Raw genomic sequence first — 19,930 nt, forward strand, 5'->3', positions numbered from 1 at the left:
ATAATATCTGGGAATCGGTCAAAAACTTTTAAATTTGGGAAGGTAGTAGATAAGTGGTTAAAGCCAATGTTCACTTCTATAGAGCATATCATAATTGATTCCTGGGACTTCTTAGGGAGACTCAGAGATGAAATGGTAAAAAATCAAAGTATGCTGGTAACAATAGATGTAGTGGACCTTTTTTCCAGTATTCCCCAAGAAGAAGGACTGAGAAGGTTGGAAAATTGTATGGAAAAGGCCAATTATTTGACTAGTGACAGGAGACAACTAATTTTGGAATTCATGGAAATAACTTTAAAACATAATTATATCCTGTTGGAAGGGGAGTATTTTGTACAGACTACAGGAGTGGCAATGGGGGCAGCGTGTGCCCCATATTTGCAAATCTCTACCTGTACGATTGGGAAAGGGAATATATATTGAATACCAAATGGTATACTAAAATGTCCAGCTACTACAGATTTTTGACGATGTCTTTATGATATGGACTGGAACAAAAGAAGAATTAGACGAGTTTAAGGAGTATATTAATACTAGGAGCAGTTGGTTAAAGTTTACATTTAATGCAGACCCCAAAGTCATGACATTTTTGGATACTAAAATTACAGTAGAAAATAAGAAAATAAAGTCAAGCATCTATAGGAAAGAAACATTTAGTAATAGCTACTTAGAATACACTAGCTGCCACCCTATGAGCCAAAAAAGAAGCATAATTAAAGGGCAATGCATAAGGGCCGCTAGAATGACATCAGATTACCAAGATTTTGCGAGAGAAATAGACTGCATAGGTGATATGTTTAGACAGAGGGGTTACCCAAGATGGTTGGTTAAAGATGTCACAGAATATGTAAAAAAAGAATGGGGTAGGAAATATATACCCCTGATAGGAAAAGGTCCCCTCAAGGAAATAAATAAGGTAACAGATAAAATGAAGGAGGATAGAATGGGTTATACTAGAGCGTGTGTTATACAATATACTCCTTGGAGCACTGAGATAAAAAACTTAATTTCCAAGAATTGGAATATTATTAAGACAGATAGAAATATAGAGGAGATAGTAGGAAATCTACCCAAATTTGTGTCCAGGAATGGATTTAATATGAAAAATGAATTAGAAAGGAAAAAAGAAATATATGGTAAAGAGACTGACAAGAGAGGGACCACTAGATGTGGTTCATGTAACCAGTGCAAATATATTACAAGGGAGACAAGCATAGGATTACAAGATATAAGTCACACGACTATAAGGTATAACAAAGGAAATTGCAGAACACAACATGTAGTTTATTTAGCGAAATGTACAGAATGCCCTTGTTACTACGTAGGCAAGACAGATAGGTGCCTTAGGCAAAGAATATACGATCATTATTATAGTATAAAGAGAAATGATGTTAATAATGCCTTGTGGAGACACATAGCAGAAAACAAGGGTTGCAGTCTGTTCTTGTTTGGAATATTAGAAGTAGTAAAAGGAAATCCAAGGGGTGGGAATATCAAAAAGAAATTAGGTGAACAGGAAGCCAGATGGCAAATCAAATTAAATGCTTTTTCTTTTCCTGGCATAAATGAACACATATCAGTTAAACCTTTTTTAGAAAATGAAGCTAGCTGATAGTAAAGTTTATAAATTAACAAAATTTTATTAATATTTATTAAATAGAGTATAATAATGTTTATTGTATGTATAGTATATTGTATTTTTAATAATATAGAATAGATATTTTAAGTTTTAATACAGTTCTATTTTAGATGGCAATGTTAAATATATAGCACACTGGCACTTTAAATGTTTAATGAGATGGTATTCAAAAGCCATGATGATTGGTTAGTAAGAATATTTAAACAGAAATAGAATGGTATCGAATTGTTCTGAAGAAGTCTAATGATTTTAAATGAAAGCGCTAAACGTTATATGTAGTGAATAAAGTGAATTCGGAGACTACAAGTGCCGGTGTTTTTGTGGTCTGTGTGGAGTAGAACTTGGAAGGATATCCGTGGTTGGTGCATGTTATAATACTAAAGTACCCAAACAGTATTCCCTGTACAAATAACAAAAAATACTATCAATGAAGCAGTCAAGCAGTACACCTCATAAAAGAACAGAACATATCCCAATACTGAAGCAGAGAAGCAAGACACCTTGTAAAAATAAAAGGACCACTCACAATATAGAACAGACAAAAACGTATGCCCTCTAAAAATACAGAAATCTTATAACACAAATTATCCAAATATTGATTCATCCAAGCAGTGCACACTGCAAAAACAATATAAATTCCCTCAATACCCAAGCAACTAAGCAGTACACCTAGTAAAAATAAAATAAATTATACTGTGACACAAGGGAAATACTGCCAGCCCAGCTGGCTGGATTTTTGTAAATAATTCTATGTCATTTGTGAATATTGATATGATGTATACAGAACTGTATGTTATGTACTGAGTTTAAATGTAACCACAGCATGCCCTGCCGGCTTAGAATATAAATGTATATACACTATGTAATTGTGTAACTGTATACGTTTTAACAGTAGAAACTGGGACATCAAAGGTTAACTTGCAAAACTTCAAGAAAATAAGTTGAAACTAAATTATTTTATGATTGTGCTATAAAAGTTCTCTCTCAATTTCAGTGTAGCAGATAAAATCTAGAGCCAGAAGTTTTTGTTTGCATTGTCTTGGAAGAGAAGCAATTGCTAGGTTTGAGATGCAGAAGTGTTTTATTGTTTTATAACTTTCAGGATCTGCAAATATCTGAGAGATATGTATTCCTCACAAAAAGATGCTAAAAATGCTTGTACTTTCTGACAATGGGTTTAGCTTGGGAACTTAAGTCAGGTGACAAAAAGTGATGTCATCCAAGCTAACCCAGCAGTAATATTTGATATTAATTTAAGAACTCTCTCAGAGAGAGACTGGGCATTTTGTATGTTGTCTTGGAGCTAGCAAGAACATCTACTCATCACCACCTTCTGCACTTGCCTTGCTGTAGTTTTTTAGGGCATAGTAACTCTCTTAGATACAGTTAGGAATACAGTGAAGTATAGCTTAGATGTTTTCTTTATTTATTTGAGACTGTCCTGCAATGTTGTTTTAAATATTTTCTGTGATTTTTTGAACTCTGAAATAACTGTTTGTTTACTAAGTATTGTCTTGTTCTTTTATTATTTATTATTAAATATATTTAAACCCATCTTTGTGGCTGATATTTGTGAGACATATTTAAGCTTAGAGTATGTGCATATGCATTTAGTGACACTGTACAGGCCACTCTTAAATAGCCTTGCTCTTGGTCAGACTACCATTTGGATTATTAGTAACATTACACAGTAGGATTGGACACCCTTTGTTAAAGGCCTTGAGTAGCTGGTAAGAAGTGGCTGGTGGCAGCTGTAACTACCTTATAGTCTAGGCAGAAGGGGGCATAGCTAGTAAATCTGTGCTAGCCTTCCCCAGGTGTGTGCGTTTGTATATACATCAAATCTCAAAGTGTGTGTCAGCTACTTGGGCAGGGACACCAAGCACTGGTTGGACAGAGAGGGTGCTGGAGGTCTTAGCTTGGCCACTCAGCTGAGATCTCAACTCTATAGTGCGGAGTCTTATTGGGGATCTGGAAAAAAGGGAAAAACCAATCCCAGGCTGACTGTGATCTCTGTTGCTCTTAAGGGAAATTGTACTTTACTGTGTGTGTTTGACATCCTCAAGTGTACGTCCCCCACTGGTGCTAGTGGTGAGGATACAGGCTTCTTGATTACTGGGCCAGTGCTGGGTGTTTTATCTCCCATTATCAAAGCAGCTAAGGATTAATCAATTTTATTGATGTAATCAAACAAAAATTATCACATGAATTACATTACAAATGAAATTAAGAAAATGCAAAAGAAATTAAGAATACACTTTACATCTTTTTTTTGATCAATTGTAAATCTTTTATACATCATAAGCTTTAATTTCCTACCCCCAACTTTTTGCCATAATAAAAAATGAATCTGCCTTATCATATGTAATAGTGATAAAGGCTTGCCTGTTCTTGCTTTTACATATCTTGAAATCCACAACAATTTAAGATAACATACCATGAGATAATTTGCCTTGATCACTTCTGAAGTCTAGAAACATTTATAATTTCCATATAGACATTTTTCAATATTTAATGCAAATATGTAATTAGAAAGAAAAAAAATTTGCACATGGTTCCAAAAATGTTTCACTCATTTGCATTCTATAAAAATATGTGTTGCTGTTTCTAAGCCTTGACAGTCTTTTCTAAAACATTTACGTAAATCATAAGGACAATAAACAAGTGCAGCACTTATAGGAAGTCTATCTAGAAAGCAATGCCATATCAAATCTTGCAAATGAGGCATTTTTGTGTAATCTTTTTGTCTAGAGGCTATGCCATGCAACCTTCACTCTGAGTATTGTGCATACACATTTACTGCATAATACTTAATCAATCTTTTGGTAAAGGCAAAATAGTTCTCCATCTGAGTAATACAGTTGAAATATCTTTATATTCTTGAGACACTATTTTCCTAAGCCTTTTACCTTCCTTTAAATTTGTTCAAAACAGTTAACATTCTCTTTAAAACAGAATAAATATTTGCTTATAAATTACATAATATTGTATAGAAGAATTTTGTTTGCAGAAAAAACAGGATATATCATAAATAAACCACCTAGAGATGGCTTTGAGAATAAAATACCTCTTCTTATAGGATTTAATGTAGTCCACCAAATGAAATGAAACAGCAGACAATAATGCTGATTCCCAATTAACTGGAAAAAAATAAACTGAAAACAAATAATGTACTCAAAAATATTCCATTAATTAAATATACCTTTTTAGTACATGAAAGTATAAAGGTTTGCCAAAAATTAAAATTTTTGCAAGCTTTATGAAGAATTGCCTCACATTCTGTTAACACAAAATTGTGTGTCTCATAAGGAATACCCAAAATTTTCATTCCTTGACTAGAAAAAGTCACATCCTTAATGTTATACGCTATCAACTGTGAGGTATAACCAGAACACGTATTTACATTTAGAAACAAACCAAAATGAAAAAAGATTTAAGACAATGTAACATTTTTATCAATTCATTAGGTTTTTTCCTATAAGAGTTATGCCATCTGCCTATGAGTACATGCAAGGTATGAAGGTATCATTAAAAAATATAAATATGAAGAAAAATTAATTTGATGTCTAACACCATAAAATACGGATCCAATCACCAATGTTAACAGTTATCTACTCAGTGGACAACCCTGTTTAATACCATTTTTTAAAGGAATAGTTTTCCCCATCCACTAACAATTGGCTTTACAGTAGACTTAGTATAAACAGAAATGATACAGTTAATAAAAAGCTGTCCAAATCCATAAGCTTTTAAAACTTGATACAAACTAGTATGTGATACATTATCAAAAGCTTTCACAATATCACATGAAACCAATGAGGAAGATGATGTAGAAGTAAAAGTAGAAACCACTGTTTTTATCATGAGTAATAAAGCGACCATTGGCTTTCCTGATATCCCATATATGCCTGGATCTAACAAGGAAACCAATTTTGACCATAATCTAAGTTGTAATATTTTACTAAAAAGTTTATAATCTGTGTTGCACAAAGCTATTGGTCTCCAATTTGATATATCCCTTTGGTCATTCTTTTTCCACAAAAATGTAATATAATTAAAAAATCTTGATGTGTAAAACCATGTGTAATCCATTCATTAAATACTTTAATTAAGGTAAGTAAATGTTCTGGTATTAATGCCTTATAAAAGGAATATGAAATTCCAACATTTCCTGGCACAGTAACCTTTTTCGCTAACATACTAAGTGCATTCTGTACCTCAGATAAGGATATTGGAGCATCTATATCTGCAGAAAGATTAGATAACATTAATAGAATAGGCAAATTAATTTCATAATCTGATTTACCAGAATAAAAATTTAATAAGTAATTATGCACTATATTCATTATATCTTATTTGTCTCTACTTTCCTGTCCATTAGGTTTAAGAGAACTATTAATATACGTTTCCTTTCTTAAAACTTTTTTTTCCAATGTACGGTAAAAATTGTTCTCCCCATTCTTGTAAAGAGTGAGCAAGATGCCATAGTACCCCTCTAACTCTTTCTGAATTAGGTGCAAATAAACGTAAATGTGTTAAAGTTTGACTATCGTCTACCCCAACACACTTACAAAAATTATAATATACTTAAGTATTTTGTTTCAAAAGCTTATAACAGCATGAAGCAAACCATTTGTACCTTTTGGCTTATTTTTCTCTAAACAACCACCACCATTTTGTATAATTAGAACAACATGATAATGTGGTTAGATGATCTAACCAAATTTCTTTTACTACTGCATTCCAAACTGATGTAGTGACCCAAGATCCTGTGAATCTAGTTATACCTTTTCCTTTGGTATACATAGAAGAAACACCAAACTTAAAATATAAGGCCTTATGATCTGTAAAGCAGAAAAATTCTGAGTCATAAAAATAGCAGTGAAAAGATGGGAGTAAAACAACAGTAATCAATTCTTGTGCATACTGAGCTGTGAAAATATCTATATTCTTCATTACCCCCTATTGTTAAGGCGGCTAAGTTTAATATTTCTAAAGAAAGTTTTAAATCTCTTTCCTTTCATGAATGCCCTCTATTTAAGTGACAATTAAAATCACCAAATACAATATAGGACACTCTGTTAAGAAATGCGGTTGATTAATTTGAAATAAATGACATATTTCGTATTAACAAAGGCATAAATAGCAAATATTCTTATAAATAAGGCCCTCAATGTAAGGTCAATTAATAACATCTTTAACAATAAATGCTTTTTTGTATAAGAAAACAATACCCGAATGATTGTCATTATCCAAGTCCATGCTGAACCATCATTCCATAAAATGTCCCATTGATAAATATCGCAGAATATACCATTGTCTAATAAACAAATATTACTTGTTAAAGAACTCAGCCAATCAAATATAAGAAATCATCTTGAGGCTGAAATTATACTATTAATATTACAAAATGTCTCAGATAAATCAGCCATCAATGGTCATAGACACTTCCTCTGATGTATCAAAAAATTCACTCTCTTGACTGAACGGTTTCTTCTTCATGATGTAAGTATCCATTTACATGATTCATCTTCTTCTACCTTATTAAAAATCCTCATCTAAAATGGGTAATGAGGAATGCCTGCACCTTAATCGAGATGCTGGACTAGACACAGTTTCTGTAGTCTCAACCTGTAATAAGTTAGGAGTTGAAATTCCACATGATAAAACAGCCAAGGAGAACACCCTGCATAAATAACTCTCCTAATACTGAATCAGCCAGGTAGTACTCCCTATAAAAATAACTGCTATCCTACCAATACTGAAGAAGCCAAATGGTACCATGTGACAATAGCACAAACATCCCCCAAATACTGAAGCAGCCTAGTACAGCCTCTAAAAATAACAAACTCTAAAAATACTGATGCAGCCAAGCAGTACTCCCTGTACAATTTAGAGCGACTCGCCCAATATTGAAGCAGTCAAGCAACATTCCCTGTAAAAATAATAGAAACTCTCCTAGTAATGAAGCAGTTAAGCAGTACACCCTGTAAAATATTGGAAACTCTCTAAATGCCAAAGGAACCAGGTAGTACACTTTGTAAAAGTAACAGAAATTCTTCCAATACTGAAGCAACAAAGCAGTAAGCTGTGGAAAATAACATAAATCTCCCAAATACTGAAGTAGTAAAACAGTACTGTTTGTAAAAGTAACAGAAATGCTCCAAATACTGAAGTAGGCAACCAGTACACACTGTAAAAATAACATAAATCCATTGAATAATGAAGCAGCCAAGCAGTAGAACCTGTAAAAATAATAGAAACTCTATTAATACTGAAGCAACTAGATATAACACCCGATAAAAACAACAGAAACTATTCAAACACATAAGTCAAGCAGTACACCCTATAAAAATAACAAAAACTCTCCCAGTACCAATGCAGCCAAGCAGTACACTCTCTAAACATAAAAGAAACTCTTCTAATACTGAAGCAGTATTCCCTGTAAAAATAATATAAATCCTATGAATACCAAAGCAGCCAAGCAGAATGCCAAGTAAAGGCAACAGAAAAATGACCAATACTGAAGCTGCAAAGCAATAATATTTATTTTATTTATTTAACATTTGTTGACAAGGAAAGTACGACTAGGTTCCACAGATCCTGTTTTCAGCAGAGACCCGGGGAGAAATGTGCCAGACGCATGTCTTTAGAATAATAGCTGTATAAATAACAGGAACTGTCTGATATTGAAGGAGTCAAGACATACACCCTTTAAAAATAACAAAACACTTCCAAAACCATAGAAGGCAAGAAGTACATCCTGTAAAAATAAGAATAATCCCACCAATACTGAAGGATCCAAGTGGTACACACTGCAAAAGAATGGATACTCTCCCAATACCAAAGCAACCAAGCAGCACTCCCAGTAAAAATAACAGAAACTAAACAAAAACTGACGAAAAAACCCCTCCCAATACCAGAGGAGACAAGTAGCATACCAGTAAAAAAAATACAAAAGTCTTTTAAATGACAAAGCAGCCAAGTGGTATGCCATGTAAAAATAACAGAAGTTCACCAAATACCAAAGCAGTCAAATGAACATGCTGTAAAAATAATAGAAACTCTCTTAATACAAAAGCAGCCAAGGAGTTCATCTTGTAAAAATAACAGACACTCTCCAAACACTGGAGCAGTCAAGCAATACATCCTGCAAAAATAACAGACACTTAACAATCCTAAATCAGCCAACTAGTTGTTGTTTGTCTTTCGGCTTTTCCTGGTTAGGGGTCACCACAGTGGAACTCCAGTCCGCTAATGATTGGCAGTAGATTTTCACGAACGCCAAGGTGTCAGCTCGACGTTCAACCTTCAACGAAGGCATGCCCATTTACGCATGTCTTTCGAATGCCCACCCAACCGCGGGGAGGACATGCAGACTCCACATAGAAGGCACTCCCCACACTCTAGCTGAGAATCGAATGGGAGAACCTCTTGCTGTGAGACAACAACGCTATCGCTGCACCACCACGGATTCTGCCTTGCAAAAATAATAAACTCTCCCAGAAACAAAACAGAGTATTAGTACATCCAGTAAAAATAACAGAAATCTCCCAAACCTGAAGCAGAGAGTATATCCTGTAAAAATAAAGAAATCCTACCAATACCAAAGCAGCTGATTAATACAGGTGTAAAAATAGCAGAAACTGTCAAACAATACTGAAGCAGCCAGAACAGACTCATTCCATTCCCAAGCAGCCAAGCAGGACACCCTGTAAATGAAAAAGAAACTCTGCAGATATCAAATCAGCCAGGCAGTACTCACTATAAAAAATAACAGAAATCCTACCATTACCAAAGCAGCCAAGAAGTACACCATATAAAATTAACAGAAATACTTCCAAAACTGAAGCAGCCAAGCATTAAGCCATGTAAAAATAACAGAAACTCTCAAAATACCAAAGAAGCCAAGCAGTACAGGCTATAAAAATAAATTGTCCCAATACTGAATCAGCCAGCTGGTACTCCTTAGGAAAATAGTAGTACTCCTATCAATACTGAAGCAGCCAGCTGGTACTCCTTAGGAAAATAGTAGTACTCCTATCAATACTGAAGCAGCCAGCTGGTACTCCTTAGGAAAATAGTAGTACTCATATCAATACTGAAGCAGCCAGCTGGTACTCCTTAGGAAAATAGTAGTAGTCCCATCAATACTGAAGCAGCCAGCTGGCACTCCTTAGGAAAATAGTAGTACTCCTATCAATACTGAAGCAGCCAGCTGGTACTCCTTAGGAAAATAGTAGTAGTCCTATCAATACTGAAGCAGCCAGCTGGCACTCCTTAGGAAAATAGTAGTACTCCTATAAATACTGAAGCAGCCAGCTGGTACTCCTTAGGAAAATAGTAGTACTCCTATCAATACTGAAGCAGCCAGCTGGTACTCCTTAGGAAAATAGTAGTACTCTTATCAATACTGAAGCAGCCAGCTGGTACTCCTTAGGAAAATAGTAGTAGTCCTATCAATACTGAAGGAGCCAGCTGGCACTCCTTAGGAAAATAGTAGTACTCCTATCAATACTGAAGCAGCCAGCTGGTACTCCTTAGGAAAATAGTAGTACTCCTATCAATACTGAAGCAGCCAAGCAGAACACCCTGTAAACATAGTAGGAGCTTTCCCAATACTGTGGCAACCAAGCAGTATCGTCTCTAAAATTTACAAAAAAGCAACCAATACTGAGGCATCCAAACAGTACACCCTGTAAAAATATTACAACTTCACCTAATACCAAAGCAGCCAATCAGTACACACTGCAAAAAAAGAAGCAATAATAACAAATAGAAACTCATAATAATGAAGCAGCCAAGCAATACGCCCTCTAAAAATAATGGAAATCCTGCCAGAACTGATGTGGCCAAACAGCTGTTGTTTGTCTTTTGGCTTTTTCCCGGTAAGGGGTCGCCACAGTGGAACTCCGGTCCGCTAATGACTGGCAGATTTTTACGAAATGCTGAGGTGCCAGCTCGACGCCCAACCTTCAATGAAGGCACGCCCATTTACGCACGCATGTCTTTCGAACACTACCCAACCACGGGGAGGACATGCAGACACCACACAGAAGGCACTCCCAAGCCAAGCCGAGAATCGAATGGGAAAACCTCTTGCTGTGAGGTAACAATGCTACTGCTGTACCACCGCGGAATGATGTGGCCAAACAGTACACCCTCTAAAATAACAGAAACTCTCCCTATTGCAGAGTAACCAAGTAATACACCTTGTAAAAGTAACATAAATCCTACAAATGCAAAAGCAGTCAAGCTGTACACCCTGTAAATATAATAGAAGGCCTACCAATACAAAAGTAGCCAGTTTGTATGTCCTGCAAAAATAACTGATATCCTATAAATTCCAAAGCAGCCAAACAGAACACCATGTAAACATAACACAAACTATGACAATACTGAGGCAGCCAAGCAGTACTCCCTTTAAAAATAAAAGAAATCTTACCAATACTGAAGAAGCCAAGCAGTACTCCCTGTACTTACTGCTTGTGATTGGTGCCTGCATTGTATCATTTTGTGGTTGACATACTACTTTCTCTAGGTAATGTTTGATTTACAATGAGCATTCTTATTGCTTTGTTCAATCAGCATGCATGTTTTTGAACATAAATGAAAATTAGTTGTACAAATACCAGTCAGGACATTTCATTCTATTAGTAGTGGTACAATACAAGGGATCGTACTAGTATGATTTCCACTGTGGTATCTTGCATTGCTCAGAAATCTACACGCATATTTTGATTCACTGTTAAAGTGACACTCCCAAAGAAGGTTGTACAGTTATGCAAGGTACTAACAATCATCAAGTTGGCCTCACTGTAACAATAAAGATTACCACCCCCCTTCAATTATTGGGGCATCTTTCTAGATTTTCTGTTACTAGGAAGTCAGAGATAAATAAATAAGAGATAAATATGTTTGTATAGGAAGCTGCATTCATTAGTTTCCATTTATTTCACACAATTTAGGCATAGGAACATGAAAAGTCATATTCATTTTTGGTGCTATTTTACATAGTGGTATTCTATTTACTGCATTGCATCTACACATTCTGAGTGCTGCTGTAGCATTGCATTTCCCTACCACAAATAGACTTACCTGCAGGATATACAGAGTCAATGAACCAAAAAGACAATGCATCAACACTGGATAAATAAGATTGTCTCTCAGTCTTTCAATACAGTCTTCAATGCCTTTAAAAGAACAAGACAGAAATCAATGTCAGTGGTTCAAAAGATAGCCCACTTGCCTTTGGTGCTAGAAAATTAGAAGGCTATGGGTTCTATTCCCACCCCAGGTGACGTGATATGTTTTTCATTACTAACACTGCAGTATTGCATTAGGGCACTATCCTTTAGATGAGACATTAAAACCAAGGTCATATCTGAGTTGGTGGTAGTCCAAGTTAATCCTATGACACTTATCAAAAAGAGGAGGGGAAGTTTAATAAGTCCACTGGTCACACCCTCTGAGAAAAGACAGCTAGCCTAGTGGGACTAGTCTAGTCAACAAAGAGTGGGTAAATAAAATAGACTGTTTGGATAACTCCATCTCGGTAAACAGGCCTCAGAAGGTAGACAAACCCAAATGTTATGATTTACTAATACTGCCACATTCCTCAAAAATCTTTTGTTATGGTAAGCACCTCAGACAACTTATCCTTCCTCTAAACTGAAAAATTTTCCTCTCATCACATTGTTGTAACTATACTGTAACCTATTAAACTGCACTTCATAGAATGACACTTTTTCCATCCATCCAAAGTTAGCAGAGACTAGCAGTGATTTAAGACATGCTGCATAAAGTTCTAGAATATGACTGGTGAACATTTATACAACTTAAGATTTGTCAAAAGCAAAGTACAAATGAGTCAGATTCTACTGAAATGATGGTAAATTCCATAATACCTTTACAATACTTCAGCAATAATGCATGACAACATGTGAATAATGTTTGTTTTATCCACAGCTGAGATGGTTTTGTTACCAGGGCAAACCCGAGTGAAGAAACAAAACCAACTGTGGGTAAATTAAACATTATCCACACCCATCTGTGGGTTATTGCTGTTACATAATTCAATTAATGTTTGTGCTATATGATGCTTGTGTGTTCATTTTTGTATTCTTATTGTGTGCTCTTCTACTTTACTGTGCAAAAATACATTTTTTCACACTTTTTCTTTATTCCTGCAGTGTGTAATGAGAATTACTAAACAGATATACATTTAGAGTGTTATTTGATTTTGAAAGCTATTTTTTCACAGATTAAATGCAAAACAGTACCCAGATTGCACATTGATGGGTTGTGGTACAGTTTTTAGATTTTATTCCATCATTTACAGTTCAGGCTTGCATTGTACATTTATCATCTTTTTATATTATGTGAAGTTTGAACAGATTGGGTGGCTCCCTTTGCTCTCACCTGACTCTCACCAGATTCTGTACCTTTTCAACAACAGTAGCAGTAGTGGAGGAGGTTCCCTTGGATTTTGTGGGGCTGAAAACAATTATGAACATTTCCGGTAGATCCTGACACACAGACCCATATGTGTGTATGTGTGTGTGTGTATGTGTGTGTATGTAAATATATATATATATATATATATATATATATTTTTTATGGTTATATAATTTTTTTCAGGAGTAGCTCTATGGTGTATGGAAGAGTGAACTGTTTGTTTATAGAGCTTTAAGTTCTCTACTTAGTGTGGAGACAATGATTTTGACAGGCGGGCTTCTTCCTGTGGGGAATGGTCGATTTACAGAGGACACATTGATCGCTCTGATCAATCAGCATCTACATTTTCAAATATAAATCAGCATTTATTATAATTACAATAAATTTTACTTCAGCATTGCACTAATTCCTGTGCAAAAATAATTGCTGTAAACCACTTTTGGAAAAAAATGTACGGTATGTATTTGATTCAGAGAAGTGATAAGCCTGCTTTATCACAATAGTACCACAAATCTTTATAAACTTCTACGGTTTCATGCCTTTCTTTAACATGTTATATATCAAGAGATAAGAGCTGGCAAAAGACCAGGAAAAAAAACACACACACAAGAAATGCCCCTCTCTTTAAGCAAGATAAATAATTTAATGTTAATAAAATACTAGGTACACTCAACAAAAGAATAAAATTCCAGACTGATGTTTCATGCCACATTCTCAGTTTGACTTGTTTCCAGGAAAAGGGGATGACAAAGCTGAGATGGGAAAGAAGATGTATTGAAAGAAAAGCAAAGACTCTGGGAAATAAGTATTATAAATTCTTTTCATCAGCAAAACGTTGCTGGAACTCAGTGGAAGACCTTTCTGGCACTGTTTTCTTAAGGACCAGTCTTAAAGTCTGATGCATGCATTTTAAATAGGAAGACTGTCTAATGATCGACTTGTTTCATACCCGTTACTTTTGTTTCAAACTGAAATATGTGATGTAAGAACTTGGAATAGAGAGAGAAAAGAAGAAAAAAAACTGGTAACACATTGATGTTTCTACTGCAGTTATTAATTAGTGAAAATTAAATGTGGAGGTATAAATTCCTTTTGTAAATTCCAGTTCAGATCTCTTGATTTTCACACTGCACAAATGAACATTAGAATGTTTTAAAATGAAACAGAACCATCATAAAAGTAGCTGCCTTATGAGACGTGAGTCCAGGAAAGAGTAGGGGGTGGGGGTGGTTATAGAATGCTGTACAGAAGGCCAGTCTAGTCTTACACTCACTAAAGAAAGCAAAACAACATCTGTCTCTACAGACCAGAATTCATTAAGATCTTCTTTCTGTCTCTCCTTTTGTGTTCTACTTAAATGGAAATGTACCTCTGTTGAATTCAAATTAAAAGCTGTTGGAACATAATTAGTGATGACAGCACAACAAAGTGAAAGACAGCAAGAGTGACAAAAGAAAACTTTTCCTTTTTTCCATTTGCAGCACGGACTGGGTGGTTTACCTTTAAAATGTCGAATGAGCATAGTTGATTGTGAACACCGCCAAAACGTTTCCACGAAACCCGTACTGCCAAAACTTCAGAAAGTCGACAAAACATCGACATTTGCGACCGTAACATACCTACAAACAAGTGCTAACATTGGTCTAAAAGGGGGTGAGATTTTGCAGTTAGGAATATTGGCGTTCGAGGTTTTGAGAAGGCGCAGTTCAGAGTTCGCGGAAGCAGTTTTGGTGTTGTGACCATCAACATTTTGAATGTAAACAGGACTGGTCTTATAGCTTACAGACATAAACAAAAGCATTTCTAGTTGTCTGAAGATGAGATCCTAAACTCAATACATTTTTTTCTGGGTTATGTTGTCCTTCATGTCTGCATGAGATTTTCTCCTATTTGACTGTTCTATTTGTTCCACCTTGAATGAAAGCCACTTTGAAGGAGACAATCATCTAGGTAACTGTTATAGGTGTCAAATGTTCTATGTTTGTAGTCACTATGGCGCCTTTAAATTATGAGTTTCCCACAGTTTGCTTCCCTGGACACAAAATGTTTCCTTGCAAGCCCTTAATAATGTTGACAGCACTGTTGAAGTGATTATGGGAAGTGTGTTCTGATTCATTCTGATGACATTTTCTGTGGCATCTGCCATTTGATGGGTGTCAGCAATGCAATGAACTGACCAGCCTCCCTCTCCCTATGATGATCAAGTCAAATCTAGCCACTTGTATACAGCTTCCCTTGCTGACTCCTCCAACAACCTGATTATTAGTCAGTCCCAAGAGGTCAGGCTCACAATCAGGCGTTCTCTCTCTGCATCATGTAGTTAAATAGACTCTGTGAAAATTTTATCTTTCATACTGCAGTTCATGAAATGTTTTTTTCTGAGGGTATAGATAAAAATTCACTCAGCTGTTTTCTCAGTGTAGTCCATAAATATATCTACAAAGTGTATTGTCAATGGAGTGCAAATCTTACTTTTAAATAGAAATTAAAACAGAGCATGTTTTATGTAAAACCAAAATAAAGCTTGTTAGCCATTTCTCACTCTGTCAGTTATTAAAAGTGATATGGCCTAATGCCTGAAGAAACATGATTTTTAGAAGAAGCATTTAGAAGGCTAAGCCTGCCCTACACACTCTTTGTACAAGGCTACAGAAGTCACGGTGAGGCACACTTATCAATTGCCTTTGTATCTGCTTTATCTATAACTATACCAAATCAGGATACTGTTAAAATGCAGACTAACATGCTTAGAAGCAACATACCTTAATAAATTAATAAACCACAGGTAGTGGATATAAAAAGTTTACTCACCCCTGTTAAAATGCCAGTTTTTGGTGATACAAAAATGAGACCACAATATATAATTTCAATACTTCTCCCACCTTTAATGTAACCTGTACAATTCAATTGAAAAAACAAACAAATATGTTAGTGGAAAAAATATAAAAAAATAAAATATGTACAATAAGCTGGTTGCACACCCTTAAACTAATACTTTGTTGATGCACTTTTTGATTTAATTACAACATTCAGTCTTCTTGGGTACACACCTGCCATCAATTAAAGAGACTCTGATTAACCCCAAATAAAGTTCAGCTGTCTTAGTAGGATTTTCCTGACATTTACTCAGTTGCCTGCTACAGCAAAAGCTATGGTTCACAGAGAGCTTACAAAGCATCAAAGGGATCTCATTGCTAAAAGGTATCAGTCAGGAGAAGGGTACAAAAAAATTTCCACAGCATTGGATATACCATGGAACACAGTTAAGACGATCATTAAAAGTGGAACAAATATGGAACAACAGTGGTGTTGCAAAGAACTTGACATCTCTCCAAAATTGATGAAAAGACAAGATGAAAACTGGTCAGGGGAGGCTGCCAAGAGACCTACAGCAACACTGAAGGAGCTGCAAGAATTTCTGAAAAGTGCTGGTTGTGTACTACATGTGGCAACAATTTCCCATATTCTCCATATGTCTGGACTATGGGGTAAGGTTGCAAGATGGAAGCCTTTTCTTACACAGAAAAACATCCAGGCCTGGCTAAAATTTGCAAAACAATACATCAAGTCTCCCAAAAGCATGTGGGAAAATGTGTTACCGTCTGATGAGACCAAGGTTGAACTTTTTGGCCACAATTCCAAAAGGTATGTTTGGCACAAAAACAACACTTCACATCATAAAAAGAACACCATCCCTACAGTGAAGCATGGTGGTGGCAGTATCATGCTTTGGGGTTGCTTTTCTTCAGCTGGAACTAGGGCTTTAGTAAAGGTGGAGGAAAGTATGAATATTTCCAAATACCAGTCACTTTTGGCTCAAAACCTTCAGTTGTCTACTAGAAAGCTGAAGATGAAGAGGAATTTCTCCTTTCAACACGACAATGACCCCAAGCATACATCCAAATCAACAAAAGAATGGCTTCACCAGAAGAAAATTAAAGCTTTGGAATGGCCCAGCCAGAGCCCAGACCTAAATCCAATAGAAAATCTGTGGGGTGACCTTAAGAGGGCTGTGTACAAGAGATGCCCTCTCAATCGGATAGCTTTGGTGGGCATTTGCAAGGAAGAGTAGGTAAATATTGCCAAGTCAAGATGTGCCATGCTTATAGATTCCTACCCAAGAAGACTGAATACTGTAATTAAATCAAAAGGTGCTTCAGCAAAGTATTAGGTTAAGGGTGTGCACACACAACGAAGTATTAGGTTAAGGGTGTGCACACACAACGAAGTATTAGGTTAAGGGTGTGCACACTTATGCAACCAGTGTATTGTACACTTTTTATTTTTTATATTTTCCCCTAACAGATTTTTTGTTTTTCAATTGAATTGTACAGGTTATAGGTCACATTAAAGGTGGGAAAAGTTTTGAAATGATTTATCGTGGTCTCGTTTTTTTATATCACAAAAACCTGGCATTTTAACAGGGGTGTGCAAACTTTTTATATCCACTGTATGTCAAACATTTGTATCTTATAATATATGATAAGCTATGATTTATTTAAACAGTATTATTGTTTTTAAACACCTTTATTGAATTATCACTTGTGACACATGCAAATTTATACAAAAGTAATCAAACTGCATTAACAAATTAACATTAACAAACATTATACTTCACATATATTGCTATATATCATATAACCTAAGCAACATTATATAAATTATTCAATTTCTGACCCCTTTTTTTAACAATTAACATCTTTATTAAACTGTCAGTTACAACATAAGGAATCATATATTTATATAAATGAAAACATACCACACCAACACAATCCTAGTTCAAACATTTTATATCACAAACCATACTGACCCACTCCCAGTTGTAAATATTATACATCACTTATAATCTACCCAATCATTTTCAGTCAAACATTACATAGCTCATTTAAGTCCTGCCTTCTTTTAAACCTCATTCCTCCCCTGTATGTATTGTTCCCACAATTCCCATTTTTTCCTATGTAGTTTGTTCCTACCCCTCTGTAAAGATTTCAATTCCAGTTTTATCTCTGTTACTATAATCACTCCTTCTAAAAGTTTGTTTAGATTTTGATTTTCCAGTAATAGCTTTTTTTGGCAGCCTCCATAATTAGACACAGGAAGGCCTTACCATGTCTAGGCAATTCTGATTCTGTATTATAGCTCAGAAAAATCATCTCTCTCATCACACCTATCCACTCACCCAGCATCCCTGACAGTGCATCCTGCAGGGAATCCTTTAAGTCCGCCAACCCACCGCAATCCCAGAAAATGTGTTCCCAAGTACCTCTTTCTTCCCCGTCACACCTCCAAAATTTGCTGTCTACCTGAGAAAAAAAATCTCTGGAGTCTACTTGGGGTATAAAAATATCTATGTAAACATTTCCAAGCAAAAATCTTAAATCATCTAGATTTTGTTGCATATTTGGAAGACATACACATTCTCCCATTGTTTCTTTGTGAATTGCTTATCCAATATTATTGTTCTGGCTAGCAAAAACTAGTCAGAACAATAATACAGTCCAACCAGTAGGAGCTTGCACTTTGTAAGTTTTCTCACATCATATTTACATTCCAGTTGGGAGAAATTAAAAACAGAGGTGTAGCTGGCTATTCTGGCAGCCGGTGCCATTAAGCAGAGGGGGGACACTTCTCCCCTTCTAAACTGTAGCAAACTGCTTGCTTCTTTTGTACTAAGCCTCTGATACAGTTTATGCCACACACAGAATGCTAAAACACTTCAGTTCTAACTGCAAATCCAATACTAGCATTCCTTTCCAAATGCTGGTAGTGCACTAAATGCCGATTGGCATCTGCCAATCACACCCTCTAACACTTTGCACCCAGAGTACCTGCCTCCTTTGCCCCACCCTATCCACATCTCTGTTTAACAGGTAAATCAGTCTATGATCAGTGTATATTCTGTAAAAAAGATAACTTTTTTTAGGCCACTTCATCTTTGCTCAGTTTTTTTCTTACACGTGCTTTATCAACATATTCTCATGTGCCTTCAAAACATTTTATTGCATAACCATCAAATGGGTTTTCAGAGTTACAAAATCTGGCATGTAAGGGGACATCTGTTCACGTCCATTTACATAACACTAAAAATTTCAAATTAGGGTTACTGTTATCAATGTAAGACCCAGAGAACAGCATAAAGGTATGTGCTATGTTTTTACTTTTTCCTTTTCCCTGAGTTTGTGTGTCTTGTGATTTGTTGCAGGGAGGCTTGTTTTTGTTTGTTTCATGACCTTGAGAGTCTAACTGTTTTATGTTGGGACCTGTTGAGATTTTGAATGCTTTGGGCTCAATTACTTATGTGCCAATTAAATGAGGTAAGATGTTTTCAAACAGATCGGCATGTAACAACCTGTTCTTCACTTTTGGAAGAACCCAAAGAAGAAAACATACAAAAGATCTTGTAGCCAAGTCATGCTGACAGTAACATTCTACACTGCTCCTGGACTACTCTTGACAAGCCAAATACGATCAGAAAATAATAAAGAATAATAAAGATAAGCCAACTAACTTTAAAAGATACAGCCATCGCTGCTTGACCTGCTGCCATTCAGTACAGCTTTTTCATATCATTTTAGTATCAGAAGGATACTAAGAATGCGTCAAATCTCGGTAATACGAATCAAGTACCTGTTTTCTTCTGCTGGATGTCACAAGTTTATGAATATGCTTTAAATGATCTCTTGTACTGACTCTGATTCAAACAACCTGAGTCTAATTAGGTCTGACACCTAATGGTATTTGTGAAGTGAAAATGACGATGGGCAAAATGTTCCTGCTCACCTGTCTTTGAGGGGTTGGGGTTAGGGTGTGGCTACTTAGAGCAGCTGTGCTAGG

Source organism: Protopterus annectens, chromosome 16.part0, assembly GCF_019279795.1.
Source record: "Protopterus annectens isolate FY-2018-M chromosome 16.part0, PAN1.0, whole genome shotgun sequence".
NCBI classification, from domain to species: Eukaryota; Metazoa; Chordata; order Ceratodontiformes; family Protopteridae; genus Protopterus; species Protopterus annectens.